At 39.7% G+C, this 18,926-nt stretch overlaps 1 long non-coding RNA gene across 1 annotated transcript in view; it reads right to left on the reverse strand.

The window, feature by feature from the left end:
• Positions 1–12,827: 12,827 nt before the first annotated feature.
• Positions 12,828–18,926, reverse strand: part of LOC129397179 (uncharacterized) — a 35,436-nt gene continuing 29,337 nt past the window's right edge. The window contains exons 3-4 of the long non-coding RNA XR_008624391.1: positions 15,493–17,116; positions 12,828–13,051 (exon numbers count right to left, since the gene is read on the reverse strand). This is a non-coding gene — a long non-coding RNA (uncharacterized LOC129397179). The remainder of the gene's footprint in view (positions 13,052–15,492; positions 17,117–18,926) is intronic.

An 18,926-nucleotide genomic window follows, 5' to 3' on the forward strand; every position in this document is an offset into this window, starting at 1 on the left:
TCTGATGGCACAATCGAGCATGTGCCAGAGGACTTGAAGCCTTGGCTCCAGAGCAGTCCTGCCTCCCACTGCCTTCCTGGGACAGACTCTGGCCTGCCAGGCTCCTATCTCCAGGGTGCTCTGAGCCCCACCCAACCCTCCATTTCCATTCCCATCACCACTCAGCTAGTGCTGCCACCCTCCACCTGCAGTGGAGGCCTGGGTATGGGCATGAGGAGCCTTCAGAGTCATGCATATGAGAACGCACTTGCCCATATGTCAGGGAGGGACATGGCAGTGGCCAGGTCCTCTTTCTGGGCTGGCAGCTCCACAGCACACTTAGTAGGAGATGTGGTGGGGGGCTAGGCTTTTGCCTAACCCAATCCAGGTACCTTATGTATCACGGTGAGGAGGTTGCAATCCCTTGGGGATCACCTGTCCACTGTTGGTTAAAGCAAATGTTCCAGAGGAAAGGGAAACAGATTTCTCTCAGTGGTTTGGCGCTAGTGGGAGGGGGACCCCGGCAGCTGGTGGGCACAAGCATAAGTCACAGGATGGCGTCCCTCAAGTGTCCCCGTGCCTGAGGCAGTACAACATGAAGTAGCAAATAAAAGACACTGTGACAGACCAAGAGAGATTGTGGAAGAAAAGGGAAAGTTTTTTATTTTTAAACAAGGGCCCTGCATTTTCATCTTACACTGGGTTCAGCAAGTTGTGTAACCAGCCTTGATTATATGCTTTCGCCAAACTGTTCCCAAAATTTTGTATCTTTTTCCTGTCAAATTATTTTTCTAATTGGATGTAGAGAAGCTGTTATAGATTAAGAATGTATGAAAAGAATGATTCATTACTGGCCAGTCCAGAAGATGTGGTCTATAACTCAACCCCACAAGATAAAACTCTAGCTTCTGAGATCACCTTTGTAGCTTTGATAAAATATTTCATGGGCTAGAACCAGTTGCACATAAAGAACCCACCATGCAAGCACGTGTAGGTACCTTAATTCTTTTTTGAGATGTTTGCAATTGTGAATCCTCATCTGTATGTAACAGAAGTGTTAGCACTGACTGGGGATATGCCAGTTGGTTGAGGCTTAATAGCCCACATTTTCTAAATAATTAAGAATGAGGCAGGGTGCAGTGGCTCACGCCTGTAATCCCAGCACTTTGGGAGGCCAAGGCGGGTGGATCACCTGAGGTCGGGAGTTCGAGACCAGCCTGACCAACATGGAGAAACCCCATCTATACTAAAAATACAAAATTAGCGGGCGTAGTGGCACATGCCTGTAATCCCAGCTACCCAAGAGGCTGAGGCAGGAGAATCACTTGACCCTGGGAGGGGGAGGTTGCGGTGAGCTGAGATCGCTCCATTGCACTCTAGCCTGGGCAACAAGAACAAAACTCTGTCTCAAAAAAAAAAAAAAAAAAAAAAAGAATGAGCTATAAAAGGTATGGAATAAAATCCAGGATATGAGGTGATGTTTTTAAAGCATTAAAGAAGGGAAATAGTGGAGAAAGATTGAAGCATGGCTTTCAGATGAAATAAGGAACAGACTTCCAGGAGGTGCAGAGAGAATAAGAAAACATATCTTGGGATATGAGAACAAAATTATATTGACAAAATGCTGACTGCATCTGAAGCATTGATGAGGAGGAAAACAGGGAGGCACTGAGATTCAGGGATTAAAATGGCATAATCTCAGTGACAAGTTGGCTGATGTTGCATTTAGTATTGAATTAAAAGAAAAAAAGATTAATGAGAAAATGGTGATTGGCACAACTCTAACCTAATGTGAAAAGATAGAAACTTTAACACATAATAGAAAATTAGTTTCATGGTCTATAGCCATAGATAGATAGATAGATGGTAGATAGGATGAATAGATGATAGATAGATGATAGATAGATGATAGATAGATAGATGATAGATAGGATGAATAGATAGATAGATGATAAATAGGATAGATGGAGATAGATATAGATAGATAGAGATGATAGATAGATAGATAGATAGATAGATAGATAGATAGATAGACAGACAGATAGAACGAACCAGGGACTAGATAACTGACTTGGAAAGGTACTAACTTGGCAATATAGAATAAGAGACAGAAAACTCTTTTCTGAGTTTCTGATCAATTCTGATCAATGTAATGCAGAATTTCAAGGACTGAGCAAGAAGAGTGGAGTAAATATGTTACCAGTAACTCTGAGGTGCATTATTAGAAGAGTAAGCGTCTCAGAGACTGAGGAGAGAAGCTGCAAAGAAAAATAAAGGTAATGCTTGAAGGGGCAGAAACATGCCTAGAGCATGAGCCATTAGTGGAGCAGAAGGAGAGAGTTCAGGGCCCTAGCAGGAAACCCGGTGATTTTCCACATGCAAATGAACCACGGTTCACAGGAGGCCCCTACATTACAATACGCTCAAGCTTGCCCTAAGCGTTCATGCCTGGATTTCTCCAGCAATGAATCCTTCTGGATGAAGGGCACTGACCCCATACCCAGAAGCTCTAACTTTCCCACTGGTGAACTGTACAAAATGAGAACTTGGCACCATAAGCCTTTTTTTGAAAACAGAGAGACAATCACATTTAACAAATAAATAAATTATTAATGTCTTTACAAGATCAAGAAAAAGTAACGCAGTGTTTTCTACCAAGTAGACAAATCGTAAAGCTCCCTTCTTTCCTCCGTCAACTCCCCTAAGTTTTTAAATTTCCCTTTAAATACATTGTTCTATCTAAACTGGCATTTTTAGCAAGAAAGAGAGAGAACCAAGAGAACACATTGATCATAGAAATCTTTGCCGAGGTTCATAGTTAAATTGGAATGAGATGTGGGCAATGTATAATGAAACACATATTTAAAGTTTTAGTCACAGATAATTGTTGCAATGTCTATCAGAAGTATGTCTACCAAGACAATATTTACTGATGATTCCACAACATTCCAGTAATTTGAAGTTAATAGTGTAATTGATTATGGCCTGGTTTTTTCAGTGTCTTTTTTATATTTTTAGGATATTGTCTTATACAATCATGCATTGCTTATCAACAGCGATATGTTTTGAGAACTGTGTTGTTAGGCTATTTCATCATTGTGTGAACATCATAGAATGTAACAAACCTAGATGGTATAGCCTACTACATGCTTGGGCTATGTGGTATAAACTATTGCTCCTGGGCTACATACCTGTACAGCATGTTACTCTACTGAATGCTGTAGGCATTTGTAACACACTGGCAAGTATTTGTGTATCTAAATATATCTAAACATAGAAAATGTGCAGTATAAATTATAAAAGATTTAAAAATACTACCCCTGTGTAGGGCACTTACCATGCATGGAGCTTGTAGGACTGGAAGTTGTTCTGGGTGAGTCAGTGACTGGAGATTGAATGTGAAGCGCTAGGACATTACTGTACACTACCGTAGACTTTATAAACACTGTATACTTAGGCTACACTGAATTTATTTACTTATCTATTTATTTATTTATTTATTTTTGAGATGGAGATTCGCTCTTGTTGCCCAGGCTGGAGTGCAATGGCGCAATGTTGGCTCACCTCAACCTCCGCCTCCCGGGTTCAAGCGATTCTCCTGCCTCAGCCTCCCGAGTAGCTGGGATTACAGGCATGTGCCACCATGCAGGGCTAATTTTGTATTTTTAGTAGAAACAGGCTTTCTCTATGTTGGTCAGGCTGGTCTCGAACTCCCAACCTCAAGTGATCCGGCCACCTCGGCCTCCCAAAGTGCTGGGATTACAGGCGTGAGTCACCTCTCCTGGCCGCTACACTGAATTTATAAAAACATTTTTTCAGGCCGGACGCGGTGGCTCATGCCTGTAATCCCAGTACTTTGGGAGGCTGAGGTGGGTGAATCACGAGGTCAGGAGATCAAGACCTTCCTGGCTAACACAGTGAAACCCCGTCTCTACTAAAAACACAAAAAATTAGCTGAGCGTGGTGGTGGTGCCTGTAGTCCCAGCTCTCGGGAGGCTGAGGCAGGAGAATGATGTGAACCCAGGAGGCGGAGCTTGCAGTGAGACTAGATGGTGCCACTGCACTCGAGCCTGGGTGACAGAGCGAGACTCTGTCTCAAAAAAACAAAAAAACAAAAAAAACCGTTTTTCAATAATAAATTAACCTTAGCTTACTGTAACTTTTTAACTTTATAAAACTTTTAATTTTTATAACTTTTTGACTCCTTTGTAATAACAGCTTAATATACAAACATATTGTACAGCAGTGTTCTATAAGTATTTTTGTATTCAAGAAAAAAAATTTACTTTTAAAATTTTTTCTTAAAAAATTAGCCGAGCATGGTGGCTCACACCTGTAATCCCAGCACTTTGGGAGGCTGAAGCAGGAGGATCACCCGATGTCTGGAGTTTGAGACCAGCCTGGCGAACATGGTGAAACCCCATTTCTACCAAAAATACAAAAATTAGCTGGGTGTGGTGGTGGGCACGTGTAATCCCAGCTACTCGGGAGGCTGAGGCATAAGAATCGCTTGGCAGAGGTTGCAGTGAGCCAAGATCACACCGCTGCACTCCAGCTTGGGTGACAGAGTGAGACTCTGTCTCAAGAAAAATAAAAACATAAAAATAAATATTTTTTTCTTAAAAAATAAAATACAAGCTCACACATTAGTCTAGGCCTGTCATCACTAGGCAATAGGAATGCTTCAGCTCCATCATAATCTTATGAGACCACCATCATATATGTGGTCTATTGATGACTGAAACATCTTTATGCAGGGCGTGACTGTATTTTACTGGACAAACTTTTGACTCTATTCCTGGCACAAATTTTTTTTGATGTTTCTTAAATGTTTCTTAGCTTCTTGAAGTTACCTGGACCTGTAAGTTAATGGAGAGGTTAACTTCAGTCTAGTCCCTCAAACTTTGAATTGCTTTAGGGGAAGTGAATACTAAGAAATAAGATTCCTGCCTTTTTAGTTCAATTCTCAATCTCATTTGCTAGAGGAAGTTGAAAGTCAACTGCTCTGCATTTAAAAAACTTTATTTTGCGGATAAATTTAGAAATCCTGAATATTGTCTTATTTGAAATAATCACCTTCTAAATTCACTCCTGTAGCTAAATGGGAGAATCATCACAGATTCTATTCAAGGTCATCTACCCTCTAGGTCAGTCATGCCCTTGGATGGCACCTTCCAAAGGATGCTACATTTTTTTTTAAGGAAGAGAAGCAATGCTTAGCTTAGCCAGAATGTTCTATCTCAAAATATGACTTAGAGCAAATTTTCTGAACATTTTTCTATTATGTATCTCTATGGTGGTTTGGTATGAAACTTATGAACCCTTGTCAGAATGATATTTTCAATTGCATAAAGTAATGTACAAGATTAGAAAGGAAACAATTACACTGAAATACGGTAGTCAAATAATTTCTAAACTATTATAGAATAATGCATTTTTTATTTATTAACATATTAATAAGAAAATTCAGCAAAGAACCAGACCATCATAACTTTAAAGTATGATTAACAGGAAAGATATTTCGAGATGCTGCAAGAAATGTAATATGTCATGTAAATGTCTATGATTTCTGTTGATGTTAAAAGCACTGGTACTAATAATACTTCCACGGTGTATTGTCTACATTCACAACCAAAGGAAATGCTGGATATCAATTAGATGTAATTCTTCCACTCAAAGCTGCTGGACCCCTGTTTCTATCCATGAACACTCAAGGGATTCATGGACGAGGTTAAGAACTCCTAGTTAGAGGAATTCAACAGCTTAAAGAAAGGGGGCTGTGTGTGGTGCTTTGGGAAGCCAAGTCAGGAAGATTGCCTGACCCGAGGAGTTTGAGGCTGCAGTGAGTTATCATCATATCACTGCACGGCAGCCTGGGCAACAGAGCAAGACCCTGTACCTAAAAATAGAAAAATAAAAAGAGCTTAAAGAAAAAAATGCAATATTAGCTCATCATTAGGGTACATTTCCTAGTACTTAAATAACTGTAGTGACTTTGGTGCTGATATGTATAATTGCTGCTTTTAATACAAGTATAGAATTATCCTTTACATTCAAGCCTCTGAATTCTCCATATGTTCATTACTTTAGTGATTTGTAGATTCTGTTATAATGAAACTATAAAGTTAATTCTATTCTTTTTTTCACCCAGGCTGGAGTGCAGTGGTGCAATCTTGGCTCACTGCAGCCTCCACCTCCTGGGCTCAAGTGATCCTCCCACCTCAGCCTCCCAAAGTGCTGGGATTACAGGTGTGAGCCACTGCACCTAGCCCGAAGAGAATTCTGTATGTAGCATGTTCATCTTGAATTAGTTCCAAGGATTCTTCCAAGGATATTCCAAGGCAGATCTAGAACATGATACTGATGAAAATATGACAAGGAGGCTTCCATGTTGCTGCTCCACTAAGCCAAATCTTCTCCTAATTGCATAATGTGTAATGCTTAGACTTTCCCAGATTAGTGGTTGATTTCCTGGAAAAACTTTGTAAACACCAAATAGTCAATAAATTGCCATCTACAAAGCAGGAAATTTCAAATCCACACCAAATACAATTTCATTCTCATAAACACCAGAGTTTTTTCTGAAAGGAGCTCAGTTTTCAAATATAACATGTTGTAGTTCACAATAGTTTATGCACATAGTTTACTAGATGACTGCTAATTGATTGCCTTACTCATTTATTTTGCAAGGAGTTTATCATAAATCTTAATAATGACAATTTACTTCCTCACGCTAGACCAAGTTACATCATTAATCAAGCTGCTACAGTTTGAAATGAAAAACAAAATATTTCACTAAGCAGTTAACAGAGAAGAAAATTTCAGTGTATTGTTTTCATTATGATCACTTATGTAATAGTACCATCTAGTGGATTCTCAGCCATAACACAGGAAACTAACAAATTCTAAGCTCTGATTTAGGGAAAGTGTACGTTTCTTTTTAAAAGGTTTTGTTGTATGTATATTTAGTAGACTTCTTACACCCTCACCAAAAGTATCTAGGCCGGGGCAGTGGCACATGCCTGTAATCATAAGACTTTGGGAGGCCAAGGTGGGTGGATCGCTTGAGCTCAAGGGTTCAAGACCAGGTTGGGCAAGATGGTGAAACCCTCTCTCTACAAAAAATATAAAATATAGCTGGACGTGGTGGCACACTCCTGTAGTCCCAGCTACTCGGGAGGCTGAGGTGGAAGGATCTCTTGAGCCTGGGAGACAGAGGTTGCAGTGAGCCAAGATTGCACCACTGCACTCCAGCCTGGGTGACACAGCAAGACCCTGTCTCAAAAAAAAAAAAAAAAAAGTACGTGGGTAGACATAACCAACAAAAGACCTGAAGGTAACTAGAAAACACATTGCTTAACACACCGTGAAGTTTTATTTTATAAGACAGAGATGGCTAGTCTGAGGAATACAAAGCAAATATATAGTTATTAAGTCTTATTAAATTTCTGTTGTCCACACTGCAGCATGAGTATTCCAAAAGAGCAACATGCTAACACTGATGACTGCATAACACTAGCCAGATAAGGCTACAGATATATTCAGGAGACAGTAAGTTATTGAGCAACCAGTATGACATGTATTGTCCTAGGAAGATAAATATGAATAAGATAAATTGTATGACCTCAAGGAGTTCAAAATATCATTGGAACACCAAATAAAAAATTACAAACAAGTGTGACCAAAGAGGCATAGAAAAGCTATAGTGTTAGCATAGAGGATGATAATACAGATTAGCTCCCTAGCAGAGGATCAAGTAAGGCCTCCTAGAGGAGTAACAGAAAACTTGACTCAAAGTGGCTTTAGCAATAATACTTCACATAACAAGAAGTCCCAACATACAAAAGCCCCAGGCTAGGTTAATCTGGCAATAAATTCAGCATTAATTTCATGATGTTATCAAAAGTGAAATATGAAGGAAGATGCCAGTAGGTGCTGTCCACCCTGGTGGAAAATGATATTTTTATCACTGACATTGTTCAGAATGCCTGGCATATGGTGATCATCAAAACCAGATAGACTTTAGTCAATTTTATTATTGTTTTTAAATTCTCTACAGACAATCCAGCCTTTTTTTTTTTTTTTGCCTTTATTGTGTAGTATCCCATAGTAAGGAAGAAAAATCCATGAAAGTAATCTTTCTTTTAACTGAAGGAAGAGAGAGAGGGAACAGAGTACAGTAATCACTAATTGATGGTGCCTATTTTACATATCCTGCTGGACAGAAATGCAAGGAAACCTTATCATAGCAACAGAGAGAGTCCCCCTTTGGTGACCCAACTGTCACTCTGTGAGTCTGTTTCCTGGGAGGATCTCTCTTGTCCCCTGTCCACCTGGACTTCTGGTTTTACTCTCCAAGATGATATCTTTATCCACTGTCTTCCTAACTACATGTAATGGGGTGAGATGAATGCCTTCTTGAGCACTACACATCTTTAGCAGACTAATGCATCCTGATTCAATTACTGGTCAAGAAACATAATTGATAATGTTTGGCTTAATGAAACAGATGGCCATTTACAGCAATGTGTATAACACCTCACAAATTGGAATTTAATAGAAGGGGGAAAGGAATAAGGAATGGGTTACAGTAGGCAAGTAGATAAATAGTGTCTGCTACAGTCATTCTGTGGAGGATATTTTAAGGGTAAGCTTGTATTTTTTATGCGTAGATTCATGGAAACCAAGTAGGGTTTATTCTGGAAATGCATAGTGTGTTACAACTCACCATATTAAAATATCTCAGCAGGAAACTAATATGACAACTATCCTAAATACTGAAATAGAAATAGGTAGATCTTTCCAGAATACATTATATAGTGATGTATTTATATTTATTATATGTTATACTATTTAAATATTATACTTATTTATATTAGCCATATATGTATAGTTCTATTTCAATCCCAAAGCCAACATGTCAGGACTAAAGGCAATCCTATTAGAGTCAGGAATAACGCCAGAAAGGCCTAATAGTGTGAAACAAAAAACAAAAAGAAAATAAAAATAAGACAAGGAGGGTACCTGTCCAGGAATCTATCAAAATGTAACAAGGTTCATTTGGGGGACTGTTTCTCCAGGGCAAGCACCACAGTGCTCATTCTCTACCCATTGAACAGATTGTAGATTCCAACTAGAGATGCAAGGATTTATTTTTGGTGCTGTACAGGTTTGGCAACCCCTTGTATATGAACTGCCTTTAACTTAGCTGATGCATCTACAACCAGAACCAGGTATCCTCAGGAACCTGGGGGTATTGAAGCCATCAGGAAAGCCGAGTCCTTGGCTCCAAAACATGCAAAGAGAGGGTGATTAGATGCTTTTCCCTTTACCTCTGAGATGCCTTTAATACCTGGTTTACTTCTTCCATGCATACACCACTTTCACTTAAAAATTGATGTTTCTTGAGCCAGCCACTTTGTTGGGGTTCTCATTAGGGATTCATCGAATGATAAGGAAAACAGAGCTTAAGCACGCATGACCTGCCTATGTTACTCTGTGTCTACCAGCCCCCATTAAAAAGCAAGGAATACTCTCTGAAATGAGATGGTGGTGCCAGGAAAGTGCTACTAACAAATTCCAAAGGGCATCATTGCCTCATGGCCACATGTTTTTCCCATGGGTTCTGTTCTATAAAATGCCATCACTAAAACATGCTGTCCAGGTGACTGGCCACAGTCTGAAGGAGTCTGTACCGATCATTAGAGAGTTTCTAAGGCATGTTGCTGGTCACAGTGGATGCCTTTCCAGTAATCTAATGGCTGGGCTGAGGAGAATCCCTACATGAGGTAAGAAGCACATCCAAAATACTGAAAAAGTTTACCATAGGCACTGCAAAATTTGGGTTTTCGGGAGGCTTTTAAGCCAAAACTCAGACAGTTGACTATTTATCTAGGACAGATAGTATGCTGTCCCTATCTCTAATAATAAGAATTATGCCGTTCTTGTAATGGTAGCAAGACAGCTCTGGTAAGGTTTGATTGTTTCCTGTGTCTCAGCCTATTCAATGGTGAAAAATCAAGAGAGATTTAAAGTTGTTTTAAGGCGCATATTGAATATGAGTTGTAATCCAAGTCCCGTGAAGTCAAACAGTGTCTGATCATAAGGATGCAGTAGAATCTGAAGAAAACATTAGTATGTCCACCAGCATGAGCCAGGCTCCCCAGTCCACCCAATGGACTCTGTGATTATTATATCTGGCAGTGCAGGGACAAGGAGGACTGCTGCAGCAAAGAGCTTGAGGCAACCCACAATGAGGCATCAAATACCATTGGCTTTTTCACCAGCCACCTAGTGGTGCTGTAGGGTGGAAGAGTCTCTTTAAGCATGCCTGTCTCTACTAGTTTCTTGTTCAGTGTATGGACCCCTTTTCATCCTTTGGCCCAACCTGGTATCCTACACTGCTTTACTGATACCTCATGACTGAGCTGGGAAAGCCTGGTGAGTCTCCGGTTGCCCATTTGTCCTACTACCACTGTTCTAATCATAGCATTTCCTTATTAGGAGCATCCCTTACAATCAAGAGAAGATTTACATAAATGATTCCAACCACAATCTACTTAGGAAAAAGAAAAAAATGAATAAGACAAAGATTTTCACTAAGCTCATTAGTTTTTTATATTGTTTTAGTAGGTATTAGCCAATTCAATTAGACAGGAGAGAAAGTAAAAGAGTCATTTAATTATAAATGATATAATTGTAATACTTGGAGAACCAAAAAAGTTAAAAGAAACATCACAAACAATAAAATAATTCTCTAAAGTGGTTAGGCTCAAAACTAATGTATAGTTATTAATAGCCTTCAACAGTCAAACAGCCAATTAGCAGATATATTGGAAAGAAAGAGATCATTTAAAACAATAACAGAAGAGATTATTTATGTAGAAACAAATCTAAGAACTGTATTGGGCCGGGAGCAGTGGCTCATGCCTGTAATCCCAGCACTTTGTGAGGCCGAGGCGGGTAGATTGCTTGAGGTCAGGAGTTCGAGACCAGACTGGCCAACGTAGTGAAACCCCATCTCTACTAAAATACAAAAATTAGCAGGGCACGATGGCTAGTGTCTGTAATCCCAGCTACTAGGGAGACTGAGGCAGGAGAATTGTTTGAACCCAGGAGGTGGAGGTTGCAGTGAGCCAAGATAGCATCACTGCACTCCAGCCTGGGCAACAGAGTAAGACTCTCATCTCAAAAAAAAAAAGAACTGTATTAAAAATATACAAAAACTATAAAATGTTCATTGAGGTTAAAAAGACTTAAACATATGGAAAAATATCACGTGCTTGGCTTGGAAGACAAAGATGTCAAGTATTTATAAATTAACCTAAATTTAGCATACTCTCAACTTTAAATTCCAAAAGGATTTTTAATTAAACAAGCAGATTCTAAACCACATTGAAAAGTAAGTATGAAAATGAAGAGAAATGAGCAAAAACTTGACCTATCAAGCTGGAATACTATGCAACCATAAAAAGAATGCAAGAGGCTATTTATGTACTCATATGGAATTATCTTCCAAGATATATCGTTAAGAAGGAAAAACAGGGGTCAAAGTGGTATCATATTGTGCTGCCAGGGGAATATATAGAAACTATTGTAATAAAACATATCAAAAAATGGTTAGCTTTTAGTAGGGAAACTCGGTATCTGAGGAGTAAAACTGAAGTATGACTATGAACATTGAGAATATTCTGTTTGTTTAATGGAGTGTTGTCTGTCTTCTTAGTTTCAAAGCATAGTCCAACAATGTTTGAGTAAAGTCCAACAATGGCTGAGTAACTTGGTCTCACCCCTTTATTTATTTATTTATTTTTATTTTTATTTATTTATTTATTTATTTTGAGATGGAGTCTCACTCTGTTACCCAGGCTGGAGGGCAGTGGCGCTATCTCGGCTCACTGCAAGCTCCACCCCCTGGGTTCATGCCATTCTCCTGCCTCAGCCTCCCAAGTAGCTGAGACTACGGGCGCCCAGCTAATTTTCTGCATTTTTAGTAGAGACAGGGTTTCACCATGTTAGCCAGGATGGTCTCGATCTCCTGACCTTGTGATCCGCCCGCCTTGGCCTCCCAAAGTTCTGGGATTACAAGTGTGAGCCACCGCCCCCGGCCCTCATCTCTTTTTTAACAGCAACAAAAACAAATCTGGATCATTAAAGACAGATCATCTGTTTCATTAGAGATAGATGATCATCTAGATCATTAAAGACAGATCACCTATTTCATTCAAAAGTCTCAAATTACACATAACTCCAAAATCATATCCTCCCTTTAAAGACAGTCATTTGGCACTCCCGCAGATACCGTATTTTTGTGTATGAATAGTCAGGGAAGGCAAACAAAAAATATATGTTAAACAAATCAAGTCCTAAAGTGTTTCAAGGAATACATTTTTGCTTTTTAAAAACTAATACATTATCCTAGTTTTCACAGTTGCTTTATTGTTTTTTCCTAGTTTATTGAATATCTAACTTACTTATTTTGATTTTTCCAAGCATTTGATACTATGAATTTTCTGCTGTGTGCAGCTTCAGACATACTCCCTAACATTATTTTTTTATAGAGATAGGGTCTCACTATGTTGCCCAGGCTAGTGTCAAACTCCTGGGCTCAAGTGATCACCCCACCTCAGCCACCCAAAGTGCTGGGATTACATGAGAGAAACACCGCAGCCAGCCAATTCCCTGACTTTCGATGTTAGTTTTCTCATAGTTTAAATATGTAGACTATAATAGAAGTTTGAATATTTCTTTGACCCAAGCTCAAAAACTTACTTTATGACATAAAATACACATAATTTAATATTTCCTTTGAATTAATTATAATATTAGATTTATACCTGTAATGCAGGTCTCAAGAACAAGGGACATATGTATGTATCATCAAATCTTACCTTATTGAAAAAGTTTCTGATCACTGCTGATTTGTCAACATCTGCATCTATCTAATAAAGTCACTTTGGGCTGGGTGTGGTAGCTCACACCTGTAATCCCAAATTTTGGGAGGCTGAGGCAGGAAGTCACTTGAGTTCAGGAGTTCACGACCAGCCAGGACAACATGGAGAGCCCCTCATCTCTACAAAATTAAAAAGGTAAAAAAATTAGCCAGGCATGATGATGTTCACCTGTAGTCCCAGATACTCTGGAGGCTGAGGTGAGAGGATCACTTGAACCTAGGAGATTGAGGCTGCAGTGAGCCATGTTCACACCACTGCACTCTGGCCTAAGTAACGGAGACAGACCATGTCTCAAAGAAAAAAGTCAGTTTTGACATATAGGGGGCTGAATCCTGAATCTCTAGGGTGGTGTAACATAGCTGATTTCTGCAAAATTACTAAATAAAATTACTAAATAAATTACTAAATAAAATTACTTTTATTACTAAATAAAAGAATTACTAAATAAAAGAACAAAACAATTATATCATGAGTAATGATCCTACCCCTCAGGCAATCTTCTTTACTACTCTGGTTTTCACAGTTTTTGACCTGACAGCATCATTATAAACATCATCTATTATTTATAAATCATTCACACAATGGACCACAGAGGATTCTTTGTCACAGCCTCTCACTTTTTATCTTCACTGCATTTAGCTTATTGATGGAATGCAAAGAAGAAGTAGCCCTAACCATTCCAGGAATCCATGCAGGGGTGTTCTGCATGAACACTTACTCCAAAAGCTTTTTATTCTTTTATCAACAGAGGATGACTTGTCACAGAGATGACACTTAAACAAAATAGCCTCCAGATTTCACTTAATAAATGAATTTTAACATAATTCCATAGGCAAGAAAATAGTTTACATTTTATTTCTAATATTACATTGCCATGCTGGGCTGTATTTCTGAATTAACTTCTTTTTAAATAGCATGTCAGAGTCCAAATAATAGTGATGCAGGATTTTTCTCAGCCCTCTTGCCAGGCTTGCAGCAGGGGACACCCTGTCTACTTGGCCCACCGGGCCATGTTTGGCCTGCACTATGGCCCACGGCTCCCATGGCTGCTGTGACAGTGCAGTCAGCCCCTGCATTCAGTGGTCTCCAATTCTCGTCCAACATCCAAGAAAAATGAGGTCACACTGACAATTAAAGGGTGAAGAGGGCAGAGAATTTTATTGAGCAATGAAACAGCTCTCAGTGGAGAGGAGAGGGGAAGTTCAGGTTGTCTCTCTCTCCTGCCTGAAGGCAGGCAGTCCCCACCCCTGCCCAAAGATGGACAGTTTCAAAGTGTGGCTGAGTTCAGGATTTTCATAGGCACAGAATGGGGAGGGCGTGCTGACTGATTTGTGAGTATGTAAAAAATGTTAAAACTAAGGAACCACTCAAAGGTGGTCACAATAGTGTAAAAAAAAATTATGGAAGGGTAGGTATATGTAAAATAGATGAAAGGCAGGGCTCAATCAGAGGAAAGTGCACCAAATAGGAAGATAGGTTCTCAATCCAGTCTCTGGGTTTCACTTGTGGCATGACTTTCAGGCTTTAAACTGTCTTTGACTTGGAGGTGGGGTTTCACTAGGGACTCATCCCTATCTGCCTAAGCATTTTTCTGCTTCCTACCTCTATCATTCCCTCCTCTGAAGAGGTACATCTAACTTCCATTAGGATAAGAACGATGACCAATTTTAACTACTTCATGCTGACAGGGGCTGTTATTTTGGGAAAACAGCAGTCAGATATCCCTCAGAGGCCCATCTAAAAGTCCCTGGTAAAAAGGAGCCATCATCCAAGGCTCTGGTTGCATGAACATTGGAGTTTGATGGCCTGAAAGCAAGATGAGACAAACAGGGTTATCAGAAGACATGGATTAAAATGGAACAAGCGGATAAGGACAGCTCAAAAATCCCCAGGCTGTTGACATGCTATATTAATAGTTATGCCTGCTAAGATTTGGGTGCATGGGAATTGGCTTTGGTTAGTTAGCTGATTTGGTCTTATTTTCCCAAAAAAGAAACCTCCTGTTATGGGCACCCTATTTACTCCTATCACCTGGCAAGATTTGCAAGATAATTGCCCAGAACTAGAATATTTGATCCAGATTTTTACATTACCCATTCCTTCTGTTCCTTCTCAGCTGCAGCTGGAGATCACTGGTTGGTTCACATGAATAAGCAGGGTTAGTCTAAAATGTACGTGAAAACTTAAAAACAACTGATGTGACTAGAATTTAATGACAAAAGTATAAGTTTTGAAACATAATTTTCTCTCTACAGTCCTCATTTTTGTTAAAAACAAATCATGATAGGACTGATTTGCTTACAAAATAAACTTTAGTCTTATACTTGGCCTGATTATTTGCATAAAGTGCAGCAAAAATAATTATTTTCATATAGGCTTTTTAAATGGGCTCTGATGGAACTCTGTTCCATAAGGAATCTCAGACAAGACTTTTTAAAGCCAAGCCCAGACATGGGTTTGTATCCTCAAATACCTTTGAGTTTCCAAATTCCTCTATTGTTGGGGTCCCAAGATAACCTGGGGCTCCTAAGCCTATTAGAAAGTTACATTCTTTACTCACCACAGGTTAGCAACCCTGTACAGGAACTGTGTAGACAAGATATGAGGCCAGTTTTCCCAAGGGGCTTTTATTGGCTCTGCTAGTAAAGCTTGGTTCCTTAAAGGGAAGCACATCCTTCTAGTTGAAGCCTTAGTAAAACAACCAGTCTTTCCAATTGCATCCTGTTGCAAGAGAAAATGGATTCTTATTGCACTTATGCAAGCAATTATATCACCATAAGTTAAGAATACTCACAAATAGTTTCCAAATTCTAGAGAAACCAGGCAGAGAGAAACAAATATGCTCCAAATTTTGTTCACAGGAGTATACTTTACCCAATTGTTAAATACTGTAGCTAGCTCAGAAGAAGTTTCCTTGACTCTCAAAAACAAAACAAAGTTCAGCAATATTTTAGGCAAAAAGTTAAAAAAAGATTACTTCAGTTCTCTGTTAGTTCAGTTCATTCAGTTAATTCTTTTCTGCTTGATACTCATGAACATTTCATCTCTTCATGAGTCTTGGACATTTTTCCTTTATTCCAATGTCACAATCTCCAAAGACATCAGGAACCTGAATTTAAGAGCACCTGTCAAAGTTCTATAGCTGATTATAAGCCATCTTTTGAAAAGGATCAAAACAAGACCAAAAAAAACATGATTGACAAATTCGGTTATTTCTGTGGTTTACAATAACTTAACATAGTAACCTTAATTATGATTAGATAGCATATACTTAGATATTAGAATTTTAGAAATCCCATAAAATTTTGGAACATATATTAGTATTATTCACTAAAATATAACCTGAAGAAGATTAAACATTATCTTTATTCTGACAATCCCATGTAACTAAATATGTAAAATAATCCTGTTTACCTCTCTGTTAGATGCTTCAGGAACCCTCTGTAGCATTCAAAATTCAGGAGTCAGAAAAGACAGTTTCAAAGGTGAAATTTGATTTGGGGAAGCCTATGAAATATGTTAAAGGTGAAAACACTTGATATAATGAAATAGAATTCCAGGTTACCATAGGTCATTTATTTAGCAAAAAAGATGACTCAAATTTTTTTTTTTTGCAGTTGCAAGATTTAATAGAGTGAAAACAGAGCTCCCATAAAATGGGAGGGGACCCAAAGGCTCGAATGCCTGGTTTTATATCCCGATCATTGTCCCTCCTCCGTGCTCTCAGGTGATAGATAATTGGCTATTTCTTTACCTTCTGTTTTAGCCTAATTAGCATTTAGTGAGCTGTCTTTACTACCTGACTAGTCAAGTGTGAGCTAAGTTGCAAGCCCTGTGTTTAAAGGTGGATGTGGTCACCTTCCCAGCTAGGCTTAGGGATTCTTAGTCCGCCTAGGAAATCTAGGTAGTCCTGTCTCTCAGTCTCCCCTCTCAACAGGAAAACCCAAGTGCTGTTGGGGAGGTTGGCCGACAACTGCTTTAACTGCTTCTTGCTGAATTGGGGCATAGTAGGGGTTGTGCAGTTGAGATTTCCTCAGGAGGGGTGCCTTTGATGTCATCAACATTGGAGCATGGGCTAGCAGGCCAGTCCAGGGGTCTGCAGTAGATCTTAGTCGTGGACTGCATTGTGGCTCCATTTGAAGGACCATTTGTAGTTTTACAGCTTCGATTCTGGAAGAGACAAACTTAACAAAGAGGTTAAAGATACAGCGATTGAAATGTGTGGCTGCAGTGCAGGGGATTATTTCTTTGGCACACTTCACAGGCTCTGACTATCTGCTTGATAGTTTTGAAAAGGCCTGGTCCTGTAAATAATGATTTGGCTATCTGATGGGTGCTATGTGCCTAAGTGAAAGGTTTGGTGAAGGGTTTTAAGTAATTTCCATTGGTTAGCTGCAGGCAAAAGTATTTTCCCTTCTTCTGTGGCTAGCCATCCTGAGGGGAGGAAACTATGTCCTTGTGAAGTTCCCCAACCTAGTTCTCCTGCTGAGTACTGGGGCTTGGTTTCCCAGAGGGGATTACCCCATACTAGGGGTCCTTCTATAAGCATTTCTAATGGAGGGTCCCGCCTTGTGGCTCTTTTGGCTTCAATATCCACTTGGTGGTTCCCTTCTATTTCCCTTTCCTTTCCCTTCTGATGGCCCCAGCAGTGTAAGACTGCCACCTCTTTAGGTTTCTGTACAGCCAATAATAATCTGCTAATGGCTTCTTGATGTTTGATAGGTGTTCCCTCGGAAGTTAGGAATTCCCTTTCTCTCCATATTGCTGCATGGGCATGGAGGACTAGGTAAGCATACTTAGAGTCTGTATATATATTTACCCTTTTTCCTTCTCCTAATTCTAGTGCCTGAGTGAGGGCTATTAGTTCTGCCAGCTAAGTGCTAGTTTCTGGAGTGAGGGGATTACTTTCAAGTATTCCATTATCACTGACCACTGCATACCCCACTTTTTGAAGTCCTTTTTCTACAAAGGAACTTCCATCAGTATACAAGTTGAGGTCGGGATCAGTCAAGGGAACCTCTAGAAGATCCCCTTGAGCAGTGCAGGTTTGAGCAATTACTTGTTGACAGTTATGTTCTGTTTTTTCTTCATTGCCTGGAAAAAATGTGGCTGGATTAAGAGTTGCACAAGTGTGCAGTAGCAGCACTGGTCCTTCAAGTAATAGAGCCTGATATTTAAGCAAATAGTTGTTTGACAGCCATAAGTCTCCTTTAGCAGTGAGTATGCCATTCACATCATGAGATGTCCACACAGTAAGGTCTCTTCCCTGTATCATTTTAACTGCTTCAGATACTAAGACTGCTACTGGTGCCACTACCAGTAAACAATGAGGCCAACCCTTTGTCACTACATCAGTTTCCTTACTCAAGTATGCCACAGGTTGCAAGCTGGTCCCTCAGACCTGTGTAAGGACTCCTAGAGCTATTCCTGTTTTTCTGTGACATATAAAGAAAAGTCTAGCACTGTTGGCAAGCTTAACACTGGGGTTTGGGTTAGGGCCTTCTTTAGGGCCTGGAAAGCCACTTCTGCTTCAGGTATCCATCTTACTAAATGGGTATTGGCTTTCTGAGTTTTCTTAATTAGTGTATATAATGGCCCGGCTATTTCGCTGTACCTGGGAATCCATATTTGGCAGAAGCCTTTTATGCCAAGGAACCCTCTTAGTTGCTTTAGTGTTTTGGGATGAGGATAAGCCAGTATAGGCTAGATACGTTTCTCACTTAAGGCCCTGGTGCCTTTGGATAATTTTAGCCCTAAGTATTTAACCTGCTGTGAGCAGAGCTGAGCTGAGCCTTTGGTTTGGAAACCTTGTAGCCACAGGTGGTGAGGAAATTTAAGAGTGCTTGGGTGGGGCTGGGTGCAGTGGCTCATGCCTGTAATCCCAGCACTTTGGGAGGCTGAGGTGGGCAGATCACAAGGTCAGGAGATTGAGACCATCCTGGCTAACACAGTGAAACCCGTCTCTACTAAAAATACAAAAAATTAGCTGGGCGT

Source organism: Pan paniscus, chromosome 12 (assembly GCF_029289425.2).
Source record: "Pan paniscus chromosome 12, NHGRI_mPanPan1-v2.0_pri, whole genome shotgun sequence".
NCBI lineage: Eukaryota > Metazoa > Chordata > Mammalia > Primates > Hominidae > Pan > Pan paniscus.